This window comes from Vitis riparia, chromosome 19 (genome assembly GCF_004353265.1).
Source record: "Vitis riparia cultivar Riparia Gloire de Montpellier isolate 1030 chromosome 19, EGFV_Vit.rip_1.0, whole genome shotgun sequence".
In the NCBI taxonomy this organism is placed as follows: domain Eukaryota; kingdom Viridiplantae; phylum Streptophyta; class Magnoliopsida; order Vitales; family Vitaceae; genus Vitis; species Vitis riparia.
Window position 1 is genome coordinate 12,619,241 of NC_048449.1, and position 9,144 is coordinate 12,628,384.

Consider the following 9,144-nt stretch of genomic DNA (forward strand, 5'->3'; position numbering starts at 1 on the left):
TCAAATCAAAATTACAAAATCAAGTTGGGAAAGATCGTCTCACAAAGTGGCTGCAATTACAAAGATTGACTAAAGCTACTCTAACAACTTTGCTAAAGTCATTCTCTCACTACTATGATGAAAAGACTTAAGACTCATTTATAGAACCTAGATAAGTTCCCGAGCCTTGACAAAACTAATTCATAATTCCTATGGGACAAGGACTCATAACATATAACAAATTATGAAATCATAATCCTTATAGGACAAGGATCCCTAAAATATATTAAACTCTTAATCATAACCTAATACCATAGAATCAGGTGTGCACCATATTGGGGTTGCATAGTTAGGATACTGAAAGGAGCATGAGCATAGGATGGTGAAAGTTCAAATGAGAAGTGTTGTAAGATCATTGCCAAAGCTATTTTTGCTTCCATCATTGCAAAATTTTGTCCAATGCATACCCGAGAACCCCAACCAAATGGGAAAAATGAAACTTGGTTTTTTGTTGCCTTCAAAACTCCTTTTGCAAACCTCTCTGGATTAAACTCCTTTGCATCATCCCCCAAATTTCATGATCATGGTGAACTAGGATGGTGGGCAACACGACCTGCACTCCAGCTGGAAAACACATGTCTCCCACTTGAGTGTCCTTATAAACAGCTCTAGCAAGCATTGCTACTGGTGGGTATAACCTAAGAACCTCATGAAAAATCATGGTAACCTGTGGTAGAGAAACTTTAGAAGTTGTTGCAAGAGAATTCTTACTAAAATACATTCTAAATCATTATGAAGGACACTGAAGAATAAAGCAATTTCTTAAAATAGGGACACTGGAAAACACATGTCTCCCACTTATGGGGAAATTTGAAATCATCATAATCTAGTAGAGAAATTTGAAATCATGGCATGAGAACCCATTCCTGAGCTACTAACTGAAAGCAAATGTTTAGTACAAGATATAAAAACTTAAGAGAAATGTGTTTTTAATTTTACTCCAATTATGGGGAAAAAAACAAAGTACTATACGATTTTAGTGAGAATCATTAAACTGAAGATTGGACTGAGTACTCACAATTTTTAGGTGATTTAATCCATCAGCTTCCGGTTTTTTATTCCCAAAAACCTGTAAAACCTCTTCTCTTGCACGAGCTTGCCAGTTTGGATGCTCGCTTAGCAGGACCATTGTCCATACAAGCAAAACTGAGGTTGTCTCTTGGCCAGCAAGATAGAATAGCTTACACTCTTCAATGACATCTTTGAGACTCATTCCAATCTTCTTGTTATTTTGATGTTCTTGAATTTCTCTAAAATTGGATTCCATTAGTATACCTAATAAGTCACTATTAGCAGTTTCGCCAGCCTTCATTGCCTTCTCCCTTTTGTTAATGATACCCCTCAACAATGCATATACTTTGCTTATTTGCTTAATTCATCCTCCTGTTTGTCTTTGTGGGTAAAAACCTGCGTGCATGTTAGTAATTCTAGTAAATAAAACATCACATGAAACACACAGACATTAATTCTTATTTTCATCCATGCCTTCCACTTCTCCATTAATTTTTTGAAACTTGCATAAGGCTTCAAAGGTAGAAACTATCAAGACAATAACTAATGGTTTCATCTACACATGTGTTGCAGTGGTATCTCATCATCTTGACACAATATCCTGCAAACATAAGATTGAGGATACTAAACATCAATTAGTGAAACATACTACTTTCTAAGTGTTATACAAAAGAAGTAATTGACTAAAAGGGGATGAAATGATCTCAGAGTTGTAAATCTAATATCTCTTATGCTTGACCTTGAAAAGTAATCCATTTTTAACATAAATTCTCTTCGAACATAAATTCCCTTCAACCTTGTTAACCAAACACACACTTGAGCATTGTGAAACTTTCAACCTATGAAGCGAAATTTGTGTTGGCATCATTTGTAGGTCATGAAATTTGTTCAAGAAACTTAATTTACCACAGAAGAGACTGATAAAGATCTATATGGATATAAAATCAACAATTACATTATGAGAAAAATCTAGTTCTCCATGATGGTGTTGAATTTTGAATTTTGCCTTAGTATCTGTTGGAATTTGAATTTTGAAGTTAAATTTTGCAGTTGGAGTCTTGCACAAAATCTGCAACATCCAAATATTTTCTTGTTTTTATTTGGTCAAGATTTGGTTTCTATTTTATAGGAACTAATTGTTCATCATCTAGTAGCTTGATTTTCTGTTATTCTAATGTCATTTTAGTTACAAGCTTATGTATAAATTCAATACTCTTCATCAATAAAATGTGTATTCCAGTAGTCCAAAAATATATATTCTGCATAAGTGTTTTAATCTAAGATCAACAGATGGAAGCCAGTATATTGATACAAAATATCATTTATTAGAGAGTACATTATGAAATATGAAGTGCAATTAAAATTTACAAAATCTCATGATCAAATTGTGAAAACATTAACCAAGTCTCTCAAGTTTAAAGATTTTAGAAAGCTAAGGATGCTATTTTTACAAATCAAGTTGATGGAAGGATGTTAGTTAAACTAGATTTAGAAAGTTTCTAAATTAGATTTTGAGTTAGGTTTTAAAAGTTAATTAAAATATTTTATAAAAAATTCTTGATTTAGTTTGTATATTTTGTTATTGCAAGATTTTATATTTTACTATTGTGAGTTTTTTTTTTAGGTGTTAGGTGTTACTATTGTGAGTGTACAATAAATTTTTTCTTAATCATCTCAATTATTTATATATGTAATTGTTTGTGTGTTTTTTCAACCACAGTGCAGCAACATAGGTGAATCCGCTGGTTGCTGTAACATATGTAGATTATAGCCTCTTTCCCTAAGCCTGCATTTTTCTTTCAGTTCATGGTGTCAACACTTCAGGAAAGCAAAATTTCCTAAAATGGAATATGGTGTGCAAGGACAAAGAGACTTGTTAGGCATCTAAACTCTAGGGAAATGTAAGACTGATTTGAAACCAAAATTTGAGCAAACTAAATCTGCTGAAACACTGCTGCAAAAAGAAAACAAAGCTCCAAATAACTCTTTGATCTTTTGTACCAAGCAGGCTCGTGTCTGAATAGTTTCAGAAAAATAAGCTGCATATTTCTTGAAATATTTTTACGCATACCTCCATCCTGGGATATAAACTGACATTGTAACCTGGATTGCAAGATGTGTTTGTTCTTTCTGGAGCTGGAATATCCTTCTTCCTTCTTCATAGCTACTACCAAATGCTGTCCGAGAAATCACATCCCCTGTCAAATTTTCAAGATAGGGCCAAACATCCAACTCACATGATCCCCCCACCGAAAGCATTTTCCATTTGGTCACCATGTCGCTACAACTCAAATGAAATGCCGGCAACATATTCTATAACAAATTCAACCATAAAATAAATTAATAAAGACCAAAACAGTCCAGTATCCAGTTTCAAATTCAATATACAGCCATTTATCACTGATCTGTGAAATAACAATTTAACTAAAGAAATCATATGTTAGGAAGAGTCATATGGGTGGAGGATGAGGAATATTCAGTTTTACCATGGAGGCACTGACTAAAGAAATCATAGAAAAAAAATGTGCATATTCATGAAAAGTTAGACGTATGGGTAAGAAGCAAGCAAGATAAGAAAGTTGTTAAGATCTTGCTGTCATATGTATCAAGTATTTTAAACTAGGAACAGACAATCAAGCATATTTTGATCCTTATGGTTCAAATTACCTATGGTTTGCATTGGTAAATAAAACTTCTGAAAATTTCTATTGGAGACTGGAAAAAGACTTTAGATGAGTAAGAAAAAAAAACAAGGAAAAGGTAGGACACATTCGGTATGTGAAAATACTTCATTAAACTGATCGAAATATTTGAGAATTTCGATAATTATCTTTATGGTAGCTGAAAAAGGTATTTTAAAATATATGATAATTTTTCAAATATTAATATAAAATTATCTTTTGAAGACACAATTTTAGTGTAGTTTTCAAGTGTTAAATTTACTTTTTTAAAAAGACAACTTTATAAAATTCGGTTCTTTTAACTTTTAAATGATAACTTTTGAATTAGTATCTAGCAAACTTTTAAATTATAAACTAAATTTTCAACTACCATATTTTAGAAGGTTATATATCAATCTAAGAAACATGAGATGAGAAATGGGTATTCATAACCCCCAAATCTTATATATATTATCACTTAAATTTTTTTTTTCCACAGCATTCACATACTTAATCTCTTTTCCAACAGTGAGAGGGCTATGCAGAGAAGTTAAACTAGGGAAAAAATCCAAGTCTGTGGTACATGAAACAATGGGAGAGCCTTGTGGAACTGTAATATGTCACAATTGAAGCAGTTTCAATTATGGAACTGTTTGTTCACTTTCAGAGTTTGTGAAAAGATTAAAAAAAAATACATGGAAATAAGGTAAAATATTCTGGTTTGGAAACTGGGCATTAAAAATTACCTTCAACTTTTCTAGATGGAAAGCTGGGTTGATGATCTTTCTACGTTTAGCCCATCGTTCGCCTTCCAAGGTCACCAGACCAGAAACCAGCAACTTGCCAAGTGGGTGAGGGGGTGGCTTTTGAAAGACATTGGACTTCAACAAAACATCCCTTATTAGCTCAGGCTCCATAATGTTTACGATTGGATTTGGACCGAACCATGCGAAGGAATTTTTACCTGCATGTTTATGCCATTATTGGGTAGTGTTAGCCTTAGATTGCTTTTAGTTTGGACTTCACACAAATTCAACTTTGGTTATTAAAATTTAGTTGAACCCAACTTGGACCATCGAAAACAACGAAAACTTCAACCATAGTTTCTATGCTGAGTTATTATAAATGGACTAAATCATTTTTTAAGAATTGTCTCAACGTCAATTGATATTAAGGAATGAACTCTATTCATTGTAGCCTTAAGATTAAATAATGAAATCAAGAGGGCTATCAATATGCTTGGCAGGCTGGGTGACAGTTTTGGATAGATACAACAATTTTAATTATTTAGCTTTGGATTCTTTCCAGAGAATATTCTGCAATCTAGCATGGGTTACTTAAGACTACATCCCACAAAAAGACAAAAAAAATGGTGGCAATTTCAAGGAGGCTAATCATTCACCTGCCTTTAGCCAATGATTAGTTACAAACAAACCTTCCGAAAAGAATGGGGGAGAGCCCATCTGGATGGACTTGGCATCGAAAGAAAAATTAATATTTATACTTTGAGCACAAATAACTGACATAAAAATTCATCCAAAAGTTCCGAAACGTCATAAATCAACACTTTAAAAAAAAAAGGTGAAAATTTGGCATAAATTAAAAGTTATTCACAGCTCCCAGAAATTAAACAATTGAAAAGTAAAAACAGTACTTTTCAAAGTGGAAGTATATTAATTTCTTGATAAAAGAAATTGCAATACAGTTAGCAACCACTGAAATCTAAACCTTTGGTGTAATTTAAAAAAGAGGAAAAAAAAACAAAACAGAGAGGAAAAGAAAAATAGTTAGGAAAAGAAGAGCAGAAAACAAACAACTGCTTTAGGGCAGTATAAAAAAGTTGGCCATAATTTGTAGAGATCAGAAAACTTTAATACTATGATGAAAAGTAATCAGTCATATCGGTACCGTATTTCTTAATGAAATGACAATGGAAGGGCAGGACACGCGGAGCAATATCATCCGAGAGGCTGATTGGTCTTGAATATGCTTCTTTTAACATCATGGACATCTCTTTGAAGTCCCCGTGTAAAAGCCTATAAGAATTCCCAGCCAGGCCTTGCTCTCTAAGGCATCTTTCTAACCTCTTTGGCCTCAACCACACCCAATTCAGTAGCCTCCATAAACAGCTTATGACCACAGTAAGGAACCCAAAAGAAATTACAACTGAGATATGCTTCATTTTCAGTTTGAGGGACTTCTATCAGGAGAGGTATGTTAAATCACTTCAGAGTGAGAGAATGACTTTATGCTGCCGATGTGTATAAATTGGCCCCTATTCTATTCCCTCGTGCCGGCAAACATAGAAGATTTCGTCAATGCCTAATGGGGAGAAGAACGTCTAGTATTTTAAAATCTATAAATTATCTATTTTAATTGTCTCCGTCAACATGGCTTTTAAACTTCTCAATGAATTATTAATTTATTCTATTTGATACATTTCAAAGTTTGTGCAATCATCACTGCTTATTAAAAACTATATATGCCGTGAATGTAGAAGGCAAAATTTGAGCATACGGAATATGGAATTCTATTTGATGGACCAGCTTTCACTTGTAAGTCGATGGAGCATGTGGATGCTCACTTTCAGAGTCTCAAGGGACAGCTCGCATCCCTCACATCTTGGCAGATGCCGCAGGGTGCTTCCAGCTCTACAACTCCATCTGATCTGGACTTTTTGATACTTTGTGTTTTTTTTTTTTTTCGTTTTTTTGTTTTTTGTTTTTTTTGTTTTTTTTGTTTTTTGTTTTTGTGGATAAGTTTATTTTGTACACCTAACCCATCTTGGCTCAGTTTATCATATATTTTGTTTGTCTAGATGTACTTTTATTTTCTTATCTCTTGTATCCAGAACCTTTTTTACCATATATGTCCATGTGTTTGCTTTTCTTTTCTCCTTTTTGTATTCTTACTGCTTCATCATGCTCTTTGTCATTTTTTGCAACAAAAAAGGGGAGATGGATTGTTGATTTGATGAGTGTTTTGATACTCATATTTTTTTGACATCTGTTTCATGACTTGCATCCCCTTACTCGTTTACCTGATTTGATAAAATTGATCAGTTATCTTTCTTCCCACACACTACTTTACCTGGGTATGTTGTTTAGTGTGTGCAAGTTCTAGGTACTAGGGTATTGCTCATTTTTTGGATATGGCTTCTAGTCCTTTGCACGTTAGATGATGAATTCGTTTAGACAAGAGGTATTGAGAGATTTGTAAACTCCATTTGAGAGTATTGAGGGGTTTATGCAATTTGTATTTTCTTTGTGGAGAATGATTTGTTTTTTGCAATGAGGGCAAGGTGGATGGGCTCCTTTCTTATTCTTTTTGTTATTGCTTGACTTGTTGTTCTACTTGTTTTTCTTTCTGTCTTTGTTGGAATCATTGTTTTGTGATTTGGCTTGGAATGCTCCCTCAACATATCATTTTTGTCTCATCATTCTCCCTTGTTCCAAGGCCTGCAAAGCATTAACAATTTTTGCCAAAGATATACTTGACAAATCTTTAGAGTTTTCCAAGGAAGAGATTGTGGCTTCATATTTTTCAGGCAGAGTTCCTAAGATTTTCTGAACAATTCTTTCATTAGAAAATTCCTTACCATACAATCTTACCTTGTTTGCTATGCTAAGCAGTTGTTCAGCATAATCTTTGATAGTTTGAGACTCTTTCATTTTGCTCATTCCAAATTCTCATATAAAATTCATTACCTGCATATTCTACACCCTTTCATTCCCCTGATACTCATTTTTTAGATACTCCCAGATTGCTACAGCAGACTCCATTTGCATGATTCTAGTGAGAATGGAAGGTGAAACTACAGAGAAGAGGCAAGCCTTGGCTTTGGCTTTCCTTGTTTTTCTTTCCCTGTGAATCTTCATTGGATTGATACTTGGATTGTCTCCAAGTGGTGGTACTTCATAATCTTCTTCTACTGCTTCCCAAAGATCCAAAGCTTCAAGGTGGACTGTCATTCTAATAGCCCACGCCTAATAATTATCACCATTGAAAACTGGTACTGACAGAAAGCTTGTATCTCCATCCATTTGCTGTAGAATGATAGTTACAAGCTGTTAAAGGTTGTGTGTTTATGTTGGCTTTGGAGTTCAGTACGTGTGAAGGTATTTTGGCTTCACTCGATCTTCATAGGTCCCTCAAGATAGAAGGCTCTGATACCAATCTGTAGGTTTTAGAATCTAGAAGTGTTGGAAGCAACAACCAAAAGTTGTATTTGAGACAACGAAACTGTCTACTCTTATTGAATGATCAATGCAACATTTATACACAAGTTTGCAATAGAAAACAATAGAAAAGCAGGAAAAATAACTGGAACTAAGAGCTATTTCCTATAAAATAGCAACAGCAGCATAACAGCTCCATGAAACTCTATTAGCTTCATTGACTAAGTTGTTTTATGGTTGCAACCTCAATTTCAGCATCTCTTCACACCTCAGCAACCTTCTTAATAGATTCTTAAGCTTCCTCAGTTCACAACAACTTTCACACGTCTTCCATCACGTTTGTAGCTACTAAGGCATTTTGCTCAACACTTACCAAACAAACAAGATTTTAATCATAAGGTCATTAGTAAAGGATTTGATAATTTGGCAATGAAAATGATGAATTTTATTGTTTCTTTTAGAAAATTTATACAAGAATGCATTATGAATTATACAAAGAAAGAAATAACAAGTATCCTAAAATTAAGGAAAATAAATATTATTTCCTAAATTAAGAGAATAAAATATTATTAATATTTGATTGTTCGTTATTTATTTAAAATAAATATTATATCCTAAATTAGGAGAATCAAATATTTTAATATTTCATTACCCTTGATTTATGGAAATATTAATTGAAGCGGATTTTTATCATCCTACGTGTTGCCATCCTATGTGCTTTTTGTCTTATTTTATTCTTTCCCTTAATATGCAAGCTCAAATTGGAGTGGGAAAGAATATGCACACCTAGCTTATCTCAAAACATGATGAAGATATCCTTTGACAAGGACTTGATAAAATCATAAAAGTATATTTTTTTTAAAGAATCGTGACACATAGAAAGTGTAAAGCTTCTTCCCCTCAAATTAAAATTTATGCATTTTCAACCATTATGACCATAACTATGTTGTCCAAATAAAAACTTGTGCATACTCTATTAAAATTTTCTTTCCATTCCTTTGGTGGTGAGTGATTGCTTATGTGATTACTACTCAAAAAGTGCTATTTGATAGCTTTTAATTAATCCTTTTAAACACTTTTGAGTATTAGTTAGTGCCTTTTAACCCAATTAGCATGTTAAGGCTCCTTTCAATCAATTCTAATCAAATTGTGTAAGTTTTGGTGTTTTTGTTAGTATTTTGATCACCAAAGCATTATGAGATTGAGGAGAGTTATATGGAATCCTTGGAAAAGAATGGGAAGCTTAGAGGCATGAA

The 9,144-nt window shown here is 33.4% G+C and overlaps 1 pseudogene; it reads right to left on the minus strand.

Moving 5' to 3' along the window:
• Positions 1–284: 284 nt before the first annotated feature.
• On the minus strand, positions 285–5,892 carry LOC117908220 (annotated as a pseudogene).
• Between the last annotated feature and the right edge of the window lie 3,252 nt (positions 5,893–9,144).